Raw genomic sequence first — 18057 nt, forward strand, 5'->3', positions numbered from 1 at the left:
GCGTTGCAGAGTTGGTGGCACCCGAAGAGCTGAGCGGGTGTGCAGCCTGCGATGATGCGTAGGCCTCGATACGCCGTCCTGCCAATCAAGATTCGATTCGAATTGATATCCCTGCTGGACCGCAGTGTAGGCCGAATGCAGCAGCCAGCACACACGACTTCGCGTTGTGGTGCCTTAGGGTGCGCTTGGGGCCTGTGGCGCGAAATCCCATTTCTCCCCACATTCTGCAATTGTGTGGCTGAGGTGCCATGCCATTGATGGTTTGTCTACATGGCTGGCCAAGGTTACCGCAGTTACTTGTGTTGTTGTGTCTGTTGGTAGGGCATGTTGATTGGCATGTTGTATGTGCTTTTGTTACATTTGAATTACCACAGTTGTGAGTTGTACGAGTGGTGTGTTCAGTTGGTACTTACCGACGAGCAGTGCATTTCCATGGGTGCCATCCTCAATGCGCCGGTTGGTGATGGACTTGCGGGAGATGTAGGAATCATGCACACTGCCTGGGAAGTTGGCGACGACATTGGTGTACAGTCCCCGGTGGTCCACTTTTTCCTGCACATTGATGGAATGCGTGTGGTTTCTGTTGCGGTGTTTGTGTGCAGTGTCGACAGGGGGCACAAGTGGTACATGTGTGCAGTCAATTGCCCCCGACACGTGCCGGAAGCAAGCTATGGCGTAGTTCCCTTGCTTGGTCTCCAGCTGTTCCTGCGCAGTGTGGGGGGAGATGAAGGTGCAGAGGTATCATGCCGATACAAACCATGATGCTTACAGGTATGATAAATCCTGCATATTATGACCTTTGCAGAAGTTTGTGTGGTCGTAACCTTCCTTTTCTTTCCTACAAAGGTTACGGCCACACGAACTTCTGTTACGTTTTTTTTATGCAGGATGTAGCATACCTGTAAGCATTCCGGTTTGTCCAAGTACAATGCACTGTACCATATTACGTTTGTGACTATACGGACGCTTGACCATTGTCAACATTTCTTCCAACAGGTTTCTGGATACTGACTTTTGGAATATGGAATTGTATTGGGGAGTGCCCGCAGCATTTGCACTTAAATGAATCCACACGTTGCCCTGATGTAGTTCCCCGTTGGGAATGGAACGTGTTGGCTGAGCTTTTCGTATTGTTGATTTATGTATTAGTAATAAAGAATTGTTTTTACACTACTGTTGACTACTGAACTTCATGACCTGGCGCACCCCCGTTTCAGTGACTGCAATCTTGGATCTGGAGCGCAGAGGCATCAGGCAAAGGTTGGGGTTGGTTGGGCAGGTAAACTATGAATTGGAATTGGCGTGTGGTGTGGATACAGGGGCCCGGCGTTGATTTGGTGGACATGCATCCAAAACATGTGTGGGGAATTTTGATAGGGCTGGCTGTGAGACTACTCTGACTCTGGCAGTTGTTGGTTGGAAGGTCCCAGAGGCCAGCAGCTTTGTCTGCGGAGGTATGTTGGTTGTCCGCTGTGTTGGTACCATCAGCCTGTGGGCAATGTGGGTCAGGATGCGGAGTATGGTTGTTCTTTTGAGCCTGTAGTGGGCAATGGCATCCTCTTGCATTGAGTCGGTGAAGCTGGTACATTTTAGGAACGTCCGCTGTCTTGTTCTGCGCTGCCTAGGCGGTAGTCCAGGGGGGTAGTCCAGGGGGTGCCTGGGGGTGGTGGCGGTGCGTATTGTGGCCCTCTTGGGTCTCTGAGAAGCATAAGTAGCTCCATGACATGTGTTGGTCTTCAGATGTGGCTCTGGGCTGGGTTCCCTTTCATACTGCAGGTTGTCATCCTGCTTAACACCATAGAAAGCAAACACAAGGAGATGATGGGCGGAGTGCTGAAACTTTTCAAACACTCACCCCCAGTCACAGATCTGGGTTGGATCCATCATCATTCTTTAGCTCACTTTGCCACCCCAGTTCAGACACAGCTATATGCAAATGAGTCTTGACCCTGTGCCTCATGGGAACAGTCCAGCCCGAACTGCCAAGCCACGTCTTCCCTGGACCGGAAACAAGCATCCTGGGAGCGGTTTCGGGCTAACAGCCCTCTTCAGCCATGCTAGCTTGAATCCAGTGGCAAAGTGAGCAAGGGACCCACGTCCTAGGATGTTTGTTTCCAGTCCAGGGAGGACCTGGCCTGGCAGTTCGGGTTGGACTGTTCCCATTGGGTGCAGGGTCAAGACTGATTTGCATATGGCTGGGTCAAAACTGGAATGGCATGGTGAGCAAAAAAACTATGGATTTAGGCCCAGATCTCTGTACTGGGGTGAATGTATCACATTGTTCTGCATTCTGTCCATCAATTGTTCTTTTTGCAATTAACACCATTAGAAGGCAGGTGTTAAATCCCTGCTGCTAACGTGCCTTATCTCCTGTTTTTGGATCGCTTCACCGGTCTGGCTGGCCATTGAGAATATCGCAAAGTGGTGTTTTTGTGCGTTTTTGCACGGGAACGCCTACTCTGCATATCATTAGCGTTAGTTGTCGCTAGTTGTCGCTCTCATTCGCGGCGATGTTTTTTGCGGCCGCTATTGCTGGTAAACTGGTGATATCGGCAGTTTGCACCAGCTTGTGAATAGGGTGAAAAATCTATCGTCACTTTTGTGGCGCTAAAGTGCTGATAAATCGGCGATAAGTCCTTGTGAATATGCCCCTTAGACATTTGATGCCTCATGAGTCGGTCTTTTTGTCAATATGATAAATTGCACAAATGAATGAATAAGGACTGTATTAACTGGGGCATAGTTGGACTGAAGAGGTGACAAATTGGATCAGAAAATATATCTTGTGATGGTTCTATACATCCAGTTACTGGAAACACTTACTTGGGGGCTTTAGATGAGATCTATACCTATAGATTAGAAATCTCTACAGAAGAAACTAGCTTTAACTTGGCATGCACAAATAGGGATTACATGGAATTACAAATGACTTCCAAACAATACTAGAAAGTTACTCGCACCCTAGTCACCAGCAAGTTGGACTGTGGGAACACCCTATATGCTGGGATCACCAAGAACTCACTAGAAGAGTACAAACTATCCAGAACTCAGCAGCCAAACTCATCCCCGACCTGCAACACAGAACTCACATCACACCACACCTCAGGGATATCTACTGCCTCCTAATACAAAAACAAGATCATTTCAAACTCCTCACACATACATTCAAGGCACTACACAACTTAGGCCCCACCTACCTGAGCAGTCGCATCCCCTTCCACTAACCCAGACACTACCGCTCCACAGGATTCCTACTCGCACACATCCCGCAGATGCACAGAACCAGATCAGGAGGACGGGCGTTCTCTTGCATGGATCCTAAAGCATGGGACGGCCTCCCACTCCACATCAGAACCTGCTCCTCTCTTTTTGAGTTCCCAAGAAGCTGAAAAACAGGCTTTTCAATGAACCAACCTGCCATAGATATGGCTATGCAAACACATCTGCTGAGTGCCCGGATACCCTTGCATGTGATAGTGTGCTTTACAAATTAACATAACATACTATGACTTTTTTATTGTATTGTTTAGATTTCTACACAGTAGGAACACATTTTAAATCAATCTTAAAACAAGGAAAATAAGGTATATTTTGAAGTGTTCTATTTTAATTGAAATTACAATTGTATCCTTTAGATGAATGCCCCATATTTTGTAAATTTTACAAATATGATGGGAACTTTCTTCCTCTTTTTCCTTAAGGGCTTTAAGTAATTTTGCTAAATATTTGTTGTTTTATCGAAGAAATGATTAAGATAACAATGACATCTTTTGAAGAGATCTGCATACTGACTTGCTATAATTAGTATAATAATAGAGGATAACTAACTCAGTATTTTTCAGTTCTTTTATACCAGTTTTACACCTTTTGAAAGCAAAAACTCTTAATACTTCCGTGTCATTTGTTGTATGCATACGTATCCTCTCAGAAAAAAGGCAGGTATTCTTATCAAGAATTAGTTTATAAATATGACCATCATTTTCTTTCCAGCTTGGCCAGGCTCTATTCATTCTAGCTAACGATACACGGCAAAAAGGCATCTACAATTTTAAGTGAAGCAAGTTCTTGAAACATAAAAACAGTGGATTTCATGCAGTTCATAAATGAGGCAGTAGATTCTTCATTTCCATATTAAAACAAGCCTTGATTCTACACTGAATACATTTTTACAATGATGGATTTTGCAATGGCTTAAGTATCTTAAACATACCCAGCAGCAGTACATTATGCCTACGTTGAACTGATATGTTTTTCTATTTCTTTTGTAAATTGAATGAGTAAAGTAAAGGAATTAATATTTTTCAGGAGTTCAGCTTCTGTATTAATGGTTTTATGTAAGTAAAAACTGTTATAAATAATAATTGGTGGGTTCACCATAAGCATTGACGTTTGGGCTAGCTTCAAGTGAACAATGGTATTATTTATCTCCAGTTGAGAATACACTTCTACCAACAAAAACAGCCAAATAAACCATGTAAGCCATAAATCTACCACACACATGGAATAGGAGCTCTACTTAAATTTCAAGAATCAAGCTACAAGGATTAGGAAGAGTAGGTTCAGTTTACCTAGGTCATGTTTGCACATATGCTATATACATGGAGGATTGCCCAGCAAAATGTAGATTTTCCACTGCCTAGTGGGCACAAAATCTGGATTATATTAATGACATGGAGAATAAAATTATGCAATCTCCTTTATTGCCACTACGCACAGTAGCTGCTTTAAAGAACTTAGAAAACATTGAAGATTCTGTAACTCAATAAAAGGCCAAAACCCCCAGCAATCTTCCTTCTTTATTAGCTTACTGAACCACGGCAACAAAATATTTACTTGAACCCTAGAACAGTCTTTGCAGATTCTGGTAAGGCATCTTGAATACATTCCGATCTTTCGTCGACAACTGAACTTCTCAAACAATTGAAAGCTGAAGCTCAATTAACTTGTCCATGGGCTACAAGTTAAGCAAAATAATGATGAAACAAGGGAGGAATAATATTAGCTTACATATCTTTAATGAAATCAGGATTTTCTGCCCACCAGGCTGTGGAAAATCTACATTTTATGGCGAGACCCAGAGGCTAACATTATGCAAGTTTAAAGTTCCTCAATCAGACAGCAAGCTGCATTCTCCACAGGTTTTAAATAACACCTCCTAAAAATTGCATCATTCGACCAATCTGCACACCTCAAAGTGTCCTGTAAAGTGCCTCCTATCATAAAGGCTCTCGAGGCCACTTATAAAATGTGCTTCAAACACACTCACATCCACACCAGCTCTCCTCATCACCTCCTTGTTACGATTGCACGTGGGGACCAAGAACTACTAAAATTGCCACCGATCCAGAACGCGCATGCGCGGGAACAGGTCAGGCAAGCTAAAGCCCGGCCTTCCCCGATCAGCAGCGCTTCGCGTTCTAGTTTGTGTAAGCTCTGTCACCTTACCTGTCCTCTTCTGGGTCATCGCGCTCCTCGCGTCGGACTCTGCATTTGCGCGGCGTTTCTCGTGTCGGGTCGTCCTTTTCTGGCGTCCCTCTGAATCTCGTTCCGGTCATCGGTTTCCTGCATCCCAAAAGAAAGGAGAAGATAAAGATAAAGCAGCGTCATAGAACTATGCGGTGCCAGGGCTCTGCGCTGATTTATTACATTGAGTCTTTATTACATGTCACTTACCTGATCCTGTGCTCTCGGCACTGTAGGGACCCGCGCCGTCCTCTGGGATCTAGAAGATGAAGTGAGAATAGTACGCATAAATTAAGTAAGAGAGAAGAAAACAAAGACAAAGAAGCCTTATTGATTTATGTGAAATCAGCGCTCTGCGCTAACATATTATTTCCAAGTATATTTTGTTTTATGTCACTTACCTGATCCTGTGCTCTCGGCGCTGTGGGGATCCGCTCCTCCCTTTAGGATCTAGGAGAAAAAGTGAGAACAGTTTTTTACCTGAGTGAAGGTGTATTTACTTTACTATTTTCAAGCTGTTTTGCGTGGGGATATTTTTTTATGAACAATACAGATGAACAGGTAGGCACATATACAGACCCTTGCATATAGTGTCTTTCCATACACAAAAAGTTATTTTACTTACCTCACTTAATTGTCTTTTCTAACACCAGACACAAGCCCTAATCACCATTATATTACTGTCCAGTTTACTGGAGAAGGAATATCATAAGGTAGGGAATAGAAAGAACAAAAAAATAAGTGAGTTAATATACATTTCAATTCTCTTACTTATGTATTGACTCTTTCCTGCCTACAGCTTCTTGCCTTATCCTGACGGGTCCTGAGGTTATCTGAGTCACCGCGTGGAGTTCTTCCCCCGTTTCCCTTGTTTTATTTCCCTTCTTCCAGGATTACCATTTGCCACCTTGTTTAGTTTCAGGTGCAAGTAGGTAAGTAAGTAAATGTTTATTTGCATAGTCAATTAAAACCATTACAATACAGAAAAATATATATATTCAGTAAAAAATGTATCAAGTACATACATAAAACTTGTTCCTTCATAATGCTTATGTCTTAAAACCATGCCGATAAAACTTGCTAGTTTTGAACAACTATAACAGCATAATGACTTATCAAATTTTCCTCCTTAAATAAAAACAAATGTCTTCAAAGATGCCATGCACATTAGCTTATACTTTTTCAGGCTAAGTTCTTGATATTTCCATTTCTGGCATTTTGCTTCCGCACAGTCTCAGAAATTGTACTGCTCTACAGTTCAGTTGTGGATCGCTAGGTGCAAAGCATGCCAACAGGGCTTGCCTCCTTGTTCGAATCCCTCGTAAATTAAACAATTATTTCAATAATTTCTTTTGTTCTTTGAGGAGTTCTTTACAGGAGCATAATAGGTGCAGCAGGTCTTCCTGTGCTGTTCCACATAGTCGGCACACAGAGCCTGCTTTATTACGTAACCAAGGTGGAAGATGCTGGGTGCAGGGGAGCAGGCCAAATCTATATTTCATAAATGCAATTTTTATATTTTTGTTGTATCCCAGGTTGAGGTAAGCATGGGCACCCGGCTTCGTGTATGTGTTCAAAGTCATCCATCCATGGGCTCTCTTTGAGAGTGCGGCCTTGTCCTCCAGCCATGACAGTAGTTTCACCGTCATCAACACTATTTTTTTAAAGGTTAGGGTGGATGTCGATGTTTCCCAAAGTTGATTTAGCCCTAATTTGTGTAGGCTGATGTGAAGATATTTCGCAGCTGATGATGTAGTGTGCGTTTGTAGCTCTCTCCGTAGCTGTTCGTTTAACGTTCCTCGAGGAGTTTTTCACACTTTATCCAATACAGTGACGAAGGCCCCTTGTCTGGCAATTGTTTGTTTCAGGACGCCAAACTCAAGTCTGATTTGAGCGGGTGAAGTATATTTCGGCAGCCCAAAAATGACCCTATATGCGGTTGTTGTGGCATCAAGTATTTCTGCGTCCCTGACTTTCTGTGCTTCGCTGCCGTAGGTGATTGTTGGTAAGAGTTTTGCATGAACCACCTCTGCCAGTGGCAGGATCGATGGGCCAGATAATTTTGAGTTTAAGATTTTTAAGGAAGTTGCTATTATTAAACCTTTTTGCCTTAAGCTGTTCTTCTGTGCCAGGAAGTGACCACCGGAGTCCAGCTTCATGCCGAGGTATTTATACTCGATTGTGTCTTCTATTCTGGTCTCTCCCCAAAATCAGGCTGCAGTTTGTCGCCTTTTATTCCCTATTATCATTGTTCTTGTTTTGTCCAGGTTGATCGTTAGGTCATTTGCTTGGGAGTAGTTCCGCGTTGTATTTAGGAGATGTTGTAGCCCTACTTTTGTTTTACTAATCAGGACTATATCATCTGCATAAAGGAGGCAGGGAAGTGCTGTGTCTCCTAGTTTGGGGGCGTGTGAATTACAGCCGATTAGCAGCGGGACTAAATCGGCTATGTACAGATTAAAGAGAGTGGGTGCCAAAACACAACCCTGTTTCAGACCTTTTTCCGTGGGAATGTGTCTTGACAGGAAGGTTCCATTACCCAGCTTCACCTGTAGCCATGTGTTCGTGTACAGGTTTATGATCAAGTTGAGTAGGGGCTGAGGAAGCCCCCGATGATGTAATTTGGACCAAAGTCTGATACGATTAACATGATCAAAAGCGGCCCTGTAGTCGATAAAGCAGAGGTATAGAGATGATCGTGTGGCTGCAGCCTTGTCCATAAGCATAGCCATGCTTAATATGTTAGTTGTTGTCCGAACTGATTTTGTGAAGCCGGTCTGTTGTAGAGGAATTGCGGATTTTTCCTTCACCCAAGCCTGAAGGTCCTCCAGTAACAAGCCTGCAAAGAATTTTGCTTTGTTGTCTAGTAGAGCCACTAAGCGATAGTTTTGTGGTTCTAACTTGTCGCCAGATTTATGGATTGGGGAAATGATTGAGCCTCTCCATGAGCTGGGCAAGATGTTTAATGTTCTGATTTCTCTGAAGAGAGGGTCCAGTGCTTCTGCCCAGAAAGTTGCCTCCTGTTTGTAAAGTACTGGTGGAATTCCGTTTGGGCCAGGAGCACCTTCTCTTCTCCCCTTTCCTATCTGCCTTTTGATGGCGTCAATTTGGGTCGTTTGATGGCCAACAGTTGGAGGATCTGGCCCTGATTTCCCAGCGAGATAGATTTCGACCCAAGCCTTGAGTGTTGTTTGGAAGTCGGGTTCGTTTTGGCAGGCTTGATGCTTCTCGCTGTATTCAGTGCCTTGTTGAAAGTGACACCTGAGGTGTTTTACCCAGACTTCTTCTGTGATGTTTGTGGAGACGCCGTTGTGATTGTGGTGGATGAACTGGTTTATGGTACCCCAGAATCTGGTGCTATTGTTATGTTTGACATTGGCATGTAGTTTAACCCATAGATCCTCCTCCATAGCTCTATTCACATCCCTTTTTATCTTTTTGAGGGCTGCCCTTTGTTTCCGTAATTCTTGTAAATATAATTCATCGCTAGGCTTGTGTCGAAGGTGTCTCGGTAATTGTTTAATCCTTTTTTTTGCAAGCTTAATTTCTTGCTTATCGCTATATGATATTGGTTTAGTGCTGCTGAATCTTTGTAGGTTTGGTGGTTTAGTCTTAGTCGCATATGCCTCCATCGCCGAGAGGAAGTTTCTCCATTTCTCCACTTCACCATCTCCGAAACCCCCCCCCCCCGCATAATGTTGTTTTGCAATTTCAAGCATGTCACTTCCTGCGGCTATCTTGAATTTAATTCTTCTTAGGTTGATGGTGGTAATTAATCCTAGAGGCTCCCTGCAACGTTTGAATGTTGGAGTAACTGTTCTTAGTTCTATTTCTTGGGGCCGATGATCACTGTCGCCTTTATTACCCAGCTGAAACGATGTAATTTGTTGAAAGAGGCCTAGGGAGACGAAAGTATAGTCCAGAATCGAACTTGTTTTTGTGGAACTATATGTCATCACAGGAGGGTTGTCTTTCGGTGATCTGCCGTTTAATGCCCTCAGATTGAGATGTTCCAAAGCCTCCACGTTCATTTGTCCTATTTTGGTTTGTTTGCGAGGTTTTCCTTGTTGCGGGATGTTCCAGATTGCGTTTTGCAAAAGCACTTCTTCATCCACGGAAGATCCCATTAGATTATGGTTTAAGTCCCCAGTTAAGTCAGTTGTGGGTCCCTCACTTATGCATGTTTCCACAAAATTGCACATTTCCTTGACTAGTTTGATTTTGTTTTTAGGTTGGATGTACGCATTTAGCAACATGATGCTGGAATCCATTTTGTTTAATGATGGTGATAGAAAGGAGATAGTGACTGCTAAAGTTGACTGTATTCTGGAGCCAAAGATGCGGGCAGAGTGGGCAACTGTGTTAGCGACATATGTGACCAAGCCGCCTTGCAGATGGCCGTATTTTTCTCCCCTGGTGGCATTTACAAAAAAGCGCAGATATCCTTGGAGATGAGGCGGGTCTATTACCCATGTTTCTTGTAGTGCCACTATGTCGAAGGCCCTGACATAGGTGACGAAATCCAAATCAGCTAGTTTGTTGGCGAGCCCATTTACGTTACAGGAGCAGAACCGTACTGTCCCTAATGTGTTTGCTGTGTTTGACGAGCAATCGTCTTGTCAGTCTCTTGTGTTATTTATGGTTCTCGCAATCCATCTAATATCTTCTTCCCGAGCTTGCGGTGTGGGGTCATTGCCGCTTCTTAAGTCCTCAAGTTAGTGCATCTTGTCGCTATTGCAGTGCCCTATGGCTCCTCTCAGCACTGATGTTGTTGATCTACCAACGGCCATCTCAGGGGCCCTCAGGGGTTCTGGGATTAACAGATCGGGATATACTGGTTTAAAGTATGGGGTGATGGTTATCCCCCAAGACTTTAGGATGTCACTTTCTTTGAGTATTTTATGTGCTATTGTAGGAGAGGTCCATGTTGCTCTTGTGTTTTTCACCTGCCGTTAGGACCCCGCAATTAATAAATTCTATTGACTCCAATTCAGTCGTCGTTATGTCTGCCAGTGAGGTTATGTGAGATAGTAACCACAGTATGTTGCCTCGGTTCAGAATATCGTGCCTTCCTTTAGAGGTGTATTCGGGCTTGAACCATATTGCGTTTGTTTCCCTTGCCCCTGACCAGATAGAGGCGTCATTGTGATTTTTTAAGGTGGGCCGACTGGCCTTATTTTGTGGGCTTCCCAGTGCAATTTGGGTCACTTCTGTGGGGCCTAGACTTCCTTGACGTTTTGGGCCGAGGCTAGCTCGGTTTTGTGTTTGAGATGTCGTAGAGTTTTTGAGCTGGTATGCCTAAGGGCAATAGCTGGCTGTTCTGTAACAGCTCTACCTCCCTTTTGGCTGTATATTCGCTGATAGGAATATCCAGGTTCCCATGGGTTGTGTACCTCCCAGCGGCAACATGATTGTTTGTAATTGATGCCCATGGGATGTTGAAGTGTCTAGGATCCTGGTTGGTCTCTGAGGTTTGGGATCTCATCCCGATTTCTCCATCAATTCTAGTTTTGATGTAGTTTGCAGTGGGGTTTCCCACCAAACACAGTTGAGGGGGGACAACTCCCGCAATCTCATGTGCATCTCAGGTACACTAATTTCTTGTTTTTTGATTAGTAGAGCTTGGGCGCAGCTAGTCATGTTTGTAATGCTGGTAATTACTTCTGGTGAAGAGATGTTCTGTTGCGTTGTCCCACTGGGCACTGGCGGTGTCCCTTCTTGAGCTAATGGAGTCCCAAAGAGTCGTTGAAATCCAGTCCGGGTGAGGTTTTGTTTCTGGTTCCGGCCTTTCCGTTTTTGTGCACGTCTTAGTTTTGCATTTAGTTTCGATTCCCCTTTGGCTGCTTCTGCTTGTTCTGGTGTGTGTCCATGACTAGGGGGCAATGCTATTGTTTGCTTACTGTTATCGATGTTGATATTCCCTTCTGGTTGTTCAATTAACATTGGTATTTGCTCCTCATTGATCGGCCCAAACCGGTGAGTTACTACGTCTTTGCCATGCCCAAGCAGGGTTTGCCCATTTGAAGGCTGCATATTTTCTTTATTTGATGTCTTTTTTATTTGTGCGCATAGATCCCTCATCATCGCTGGAAGGGTTACCAGTTTGTCCACAATTGGGCTGCATCCGCAGGTTCGAGGATTGGCTGGGGTGTGGTCCTGGGTACTTTCCAGCATTGTTTTCAGATTTCCCAATTTACCGTCGATCAATACCACATATACTGCCAGAGTGTTCAATAGGGATAATTGCAGGTCCATTTTGTCTGTCTGGCATTGCAGAGCCTCAACCAGGAGCTGCACAGTTTTAAGCAGACTTGCCCATGCATCCCCTTGGGCAGTACCTTGCCCGTCCTCTTTAAGGTTGCCAGCCTCACTGCCGGTTTTGTTGCCGTTGTCTATTTTTTTCATTTTCCCTTGTTGTACTCTAATTTCACTGATTGTGCAAGTGGGCAGCGCAAACGACCCCTCCACTGTCTCCTTGCATCCATCAGTTTTTAGGTTTTCTGCTGGTTCGCTCCTATGCGTGTCCCCCCGATAGGCTGCCAGGAGTGCTTCCCACTCCTCCTTATCTAGATATGAGTGTTGGTCCAGTTCTTCTGAATCATCCAACAACAGGCTGGATTGAGACAACACTGGCTTGCATTGAAGTCCGGTAGGGACAGAACGTACGTCAATTTCTGTACCCGGCATGTCCTTTGGGTTTTCAGGTGTTAATCCCCCTATTGCCTTTGTTCCCTCTGTGTTATTTTCCAGGTTGTTCCCTAGAGCGCCGGCTTTGGCTCCCGGCCAGAGGATAGCTGTCGGATTATCTAACTCATAGATGGTCAGTGGCTCTAGTGATACGCAGTTGCCCCCTTCATTTTTGTGTTGGTTGAGGGACCTGGATGATGTGGCCACAGGAATGTTATGGGTATATGCAGGGTTGTAATTGCCTAGGACAGCTGTATTTCTGGCCCATTCCTCCCTTGCGCTGTTGGACTTGGTCTTAGCCCCCCCAACTTGAGGCGGGTTTTGTGGCGCCTCTGGGTACAGTTCGTTAAGCTTTATCTCTGAGGACTTCTCCACGATTTTGGGATTCCAGCTTGCGGCGGGTGCTGGGTCGTGTGGCAATGTCATTGAGCTGTCCCCCCTTACTCCTTGAGCTGTAGGCCCTTTGTCCCCTTCCACCTTTCCTTTGTCCTCTAGAAAGGAGAGGAGTGGTGTTTGAAGTCCCGCGGGTACTGTGGGGCGTGAAAGCAGGGTGTCGCCTGCATTTTTAAAAAAACAGAATTTGGTGTCAATTTTCGGCTGAAGGCGGCGATGTTTTGGCGTTTTAGACTCTGGCGTCAAGTTGCTGAGCCTCCTTGTGTCTGATGTTATTTCAATTATAGTGCCCTCTACCTGCATTGCCGGTCTGGTCTTAACCTGCGGCTCTCCTTCTGTACAATCCAAGGATTTCAGCTTCCTTTTCCGCTTAGCTGAATTGCTTGAGTTGCTGCTGACATTGCCTGCTCTGCTGGCAGATTTGAGCACCCCACGGATGCGCCCTGATCTCATACTCCCAAAGTCTAGGGGATTTAAGACTCGAAAAACTCAGACTGGATCAGCACCGGAGTCGCAGCTTCTGCGTGGACCTCTATGGCTCTTAGTGACAAACAGATGAATAGAGGGTTTCGGAAGCAGGTGATTTCCAGGAGCATGCATATAGAAAATGTGGCTTCCCTCGCTGGGAGACAGGACGAAAACAGCGATTAAGTCCTAAGAAAGAGGAGTGCTGTATGGCTGTGTCCTCTGGCACACCTGTGCACCTCTCCCCTGTCCCCCCTGGGCCACCGCCAACCCGGACTGTGGGGGCTAGCTATTGGAGGGGAAGAGAGGGAATGCCCTGCAGATGTATTGGGCAGTAAATCAAGGCAAGGTGATGTCAAGGCGATGGCTTAAGTAAATGTTAAAATAAAAATAAAATAAAAATGTGCAAATCCGCTCAGGTCCGCCAGGGAAAACAAGAACAAAGGTGCACAAACAGAAGGGCAGGCAAAAGGCACCGCACCACCACCACCCTCGGCGGTCTCTGGAGAGCTCCTGCGCAGTCGCAACTCCAGCAGCGGACAGTAGAGGTCGTGGGCGTGTAGGGATCGCAGTCAGTCCGATATTCACAAGTGCTGTCAATGGTGGAAACGGTGGGGAATCCCTGAGCTGGCTGGGGCCCGTCTTCAATGCAACCACTGGGTTGCGGGAATGCAGCAATGCAGGCGTGGGGCAGGAGCTGGGGGGGGGGAAATGTTGCTGGCAGGCAAGTGGAGGCACCTGAGAAGACCTGGATAACACACTCGGTCTGGCCGTGCCTCCATGGACACGCTGGCCTACCACCGCTGCAGCTGCCGCGCTTGCTTGGGATGCCCGGCGCGCCTGACGTGCATGTGGATGGCAGGAGACACGCACGCACACACTGCTGGCACACTGAGCTCGCGGTCCAAGTTCCGAGCTCCGGGCGTCGACTGCCGACCCTCAGCTTGATTCTGCTGCTCGGCTCAGTGCCTCCACCTACGATTCAACACCGTGGGACCGAGAGACGGGCGCCGCGACTGCTTCCACCAGGAGCTCTCCGTAAACAGTCGGGATCTGACTTCGCCGCCGGAGATCACCGTGGCCACAGCCGCTGTCTTAGCCTCAAGGGCGGTGGCGGGCTTGTGGGGGTATCGATATCAGGGCAGTCGGTGATTTGGAGAAGTTGTGGATCTTTGCTTCACATCCATGACGTTCCTGCGGAAAACATAGGTGAGATTCTTACACTCATTAACCCATCTTGCAAGTTTTGGGAGATGACACAGCCTTAATAGGTCTTTTGAACAAAGTGATTAACTGTGTCCCCCCCAAAGGCCTGACACCCTGATCCCTTCCCTCATACTCCTTCACACAACGTGCCACACACAGATTTTTATTCTCATAAAAATGGATTTAAAAAAATCAATAATGAATTTGTTTTTGTCCTCCTAGTCAGTTAAAAACATACACCTTCCAGGGTAAAAATCCTACTTGCCAAATCAAACGCCCTTACATCGGACACCCTCCTAAACAAGACCAAATACAATAACATTGTCAACTTCAGTGATGAATCTCTCACCGACAACTCCCTATTCAGACCCAAACTCTCTATGCATGATAAAACATTTGTGACATCCCAGATAGAATTATATCTTGAAACTGACAGTTTTGCAATTCTTATGCTCTGCCTTAGTCTCCTTGTTAAGATGTCCTGACCCACTGACAAACCATTCACCAGAATAAGTCCCTCAGCAATCGCTGACTTATGTACATTAATAGTCCTACAAGCTAGTCCTCCCTCAAACATTTCTCAAACACCTGAGCAATCATCGAAAATGGAAACGCATAAGGGTAAAGACCTCTCTAGAACTGACGGAATCATCCATCTCCAGATCTGAGTGTCAACTGAAAAAGCTTCTCGTCTGAGCATTCAACCTGTTCACTAGCAAGTCCACCCTGAAAGGACCCCAAACTCTATTTGTAAGAAAATGGTCCTGTTCAGCTTACAGTAGCTGGAGTCTAGAAAACCAATCCACCACCACATTGCTCATCTCCAGAAAGTGCTCCCCATAAACTGATAAATTCCTCATCAGACAATACTTCCCAAAAACTATTGCTAAGTCTGCTAAATTATTTGGCCTCAAACCCCCCAGCTTGTTCACTTATCTTACAGCTGAAACATTGTCCATCCTTAACAGAAGCAAACACCTTACCTTGTTTTTCGCGAAACATCTTATCGCAAAAGATCCTGCTATCAACTCTACACAATTTATGGCCATTTTGCTTTCCTTCTCTGTCCAGTGATCGACTGTTGACACAGCTCCACAACATGTACCACAACCATCTAAACATGCATTTGACTCTATTACCAATTCCAGATTTTACCCCAAAATTGCTCTCCCATTCCAAGCATCATTTTCCTTAACCACCACTGAAGTTCCTCCCTTGCTTCCTTAGAAAGAACAATTTTCTCTGAATATCTCAATCCACTCCTCACATGCATTGCCTTCAATCTCTGACGTGCCCGATAATTCACAGGTCCTGGAAAAATAGCCTGTACGTTGAAGGCTACTACTCGAGCCAACATTCTCAGAGAAATCTGATCCAAATCGAAAACCTTCAGAATCTTCTTCCTTATTCTTTTCAATTTGTCCCTTGGATGTCTCAACTCTCCTTCCACTGGATCTACCAAGAACCCCAAAAATCTAAAGGCCTGATTTAGATCTTGGCAGACCTCGTCCCACTGCCGCTTTTTTTGGATGTTTTCTCTGCCTGCCTACTAAGCGCTCCGCCCGCTCTAATTAGATACTGGTGGTTCCATGGACGAAAGATCGTTGGACTGCCGCCGACTCTGCCAGGTATGTTCACCCACGTCGATGACGCAACAGGCAAAAGTGGCTGTCGGCAGGAGGACATACGGTTTGTCTGCCGGGCCAATCACAATGTGCCTTACCGTCAACATGACTGTGGCCGTAAGCCCTCCACACCCGAGTTGGCGGTTTGGAAGGGATATAAGGCAGAAACTCACCTTTTCTCACATTCACTCTTCTTTTTCCACCATGGACCAGATCTTCCAAGTCCTGTTGCTGCTGCTTGATGACAAACAAAATCAACACGTCATGGATGGAATCAACAGTAGGCTCCACTTTTACTTGTTACCTTTTGACTTGTCTGTTAACATTTGCACTGGACTCGTACATTTTTAAAACCTAGATAGTCGAAAACCAATACCCTCTCAAGTTGGATACCATTCATGTGGGGATTTGGGCGGTTTGTGCGAGCGGGGTTGAAGACCATATATTTCGTCTTCTGTATATTGATCTCCAACCCCCTGTTTTCACAGAACTCGCCAAAACCTTCAAGAATTCTCTGGATGCCCATTGGTGACTTAGAAAGCAGGAGGGTATCGTCTACGAACATCATTGCCGGGATAACTTGTGCACTAACTTGGGAGCGTCTATATCCTTCAATCTGCTCAGTGCATCAACCAGGTCATTACTGTAGAAACAAACCAGGGTGGGAGCAAGCACCCAGCCCTGCCTAACTCCTCTGTTGATTAAGTGAGTTCCCCCCGCTTCCCATACCTAATTTGAGCATGATTGCCTTTGTGCAGTCTTCTTAGCATATTCAGGAGATAATGGGGAACTTCAAGGTAACTTAATACTACCCAGAGATCATCTCTTGGCACCAGATCAAAAGCACTTTTAAGATCCACAAAGACCAAATATAGCCTACCACCTTCCAGGTGCACCGTTTTCCAATAGAGGAGTTGGAGCCTAAATATTTGGTCAATTGTGGATGTTTTTTCCCCGAAGCCAGCTTGGACTGGGCTTATTTTTTTTGTGTTCCTCCAGCGAAGTCTGGAGGCGATCCAATAGAATCCCAGCAAAGATTTTTTGTGTTACATCAATCAGACTGATTGGTCTATAGTTTAAAGGCTATAATGTCGACCCTTTTTTATACACCAGAAGAATCTCAGCTCCAGCCCAGGTTGCAGGAAATGCCATCCCTTGTAAACTTAAAAAAACACCCATAGCTATAGCCCCTAAGTAGTGGGCTCAACACAGATAAGATCCCCGGGTATCTTATCCAATCCTGGGGCTTTACCGGGGCTATTTTTCTTATGGCACTAACAACCTCTGTCAGGGTCAGCATAGGGGTCTCTATGTGTGGATTTTGTGGTGGCTGGATTGCTCTGGTCTGAGTACTAATCTCAGCCTCCGACGGGCAATAGAGGGCCTATAAGTGCTCTTTCCAACTATCAGCCACTATACTGGGCTCTAGGGCCGCCTTTCTAATACTACTACCTGTGCTTACGATGTTCCAAAAAGTTTTCATATCTTTTACTGCTAAAGCCTGCTACAGGGATGCCCATTGATCTGTTTCCGATTATATTTTTGTGAGTGTGATGGTGTCTTTATAAGTAACCCTCACTATTTTGATTTGGGTTCTGCTCTTAGATTTTATAGCCTCTATCAGGGCCCTCTTTGCCTCTCGACAGCAGCAGTTCAACCAGGTTGTTTTACCTTTGCCCCACCTCTCAGAGTGCCCACTGGCTAGATTAAATCAACCAATTTGGTGGTCAGTGCCTCATGCATCTTAGCAACTTCAGAGGGTGATGCAACAAACCCATCTGCAGTTGTGAGCTTTACTAGTTCCAGAAGGGTTGGTATAATAGATTTGTATAAAGAGGCCATTCTTTCAGGCGATTGTTCGATCCATGCCACCTTACTTACCGCCTACCATTGTTAATTGATAATCTATCATCTATCTTTGTGATAGAATAAAGGTTGCCCAACGCGGCTGACAACTGCAGCTCCAGAGTTAAGGCATTATGATCACTGTCATGCCATGGCAAGACGGCAAAGTCAACAACCCTACCCATAGCATACCAATGTGCAATGCATATGTTTGTAATGCTGACGTTTAGAGAAACACACCTTTATGATCACATTGTATGTATAAATTTGGTGCAAGCTGGCTTAAAAAATGGACACTTGCATAAAAAATTATATCAATCAAAAACTCAAAAAGCTAACATACAGATGTGTTTTAAGAAATTTTGAAAATTGT

General features: G+C 45.2%; 2 long non-coding RNA genes across 2 annotated transcripts in view; both read right to left on the reverse strand.

Moving 5' to 3' along the window:
* LOC146831069 (uncharacterized) overlaps positions 1-5915 on the reverse strand; it is a 53354-nt gene extending 47439 nt beyond the window's left edge. Inside the window, exons 1-3 of the long non-coding RNA XR_014961522.1 lie at positions 5865-5915; positions 5674-5722; positions 5446-5562 (exon numbers count right to left, since the gene is read on the reverse strand). This is a non-coding gene — a long non-coding RNA (uncharacterized LOC146831069). The remainder of the gene's footprint in view (positions 1-5445; positions 5563-5673; positions 5723-5864) is intronic.
* Positions 5916-16022: 10107 nt separating this feature from the next.
* The window catches only part of LOC146831070 (uncharacterized), a 28928-nt gene continuing 26893 nt past the window's right edge, over positions 16023-18057 (reverse strand). Inside the window, exon 5 of the long non-coding RNA XR_014961521.1 lies at positions 16023-16073. This is a non-coding gene — a long non-coding RNA (uncharacterized LOC146831070). The remainder of the gene's footprint in view (positions 16074-18057) is intronic.

This window comes from Triturus cristatus, chromosome 5_1 (genome assembly GCF_964204655.1).
Source record: "Triturus cristatus chromosome 5_1, aTriCri1.1, whole genome shotgun sequence".
In the NCBI taxonomy this organism is placed as follows: Eukaryota; Metazoa; Chordata; class Amphibia; order Caudata; family Salamandridae; genus Triturus; species Triturus cristatus.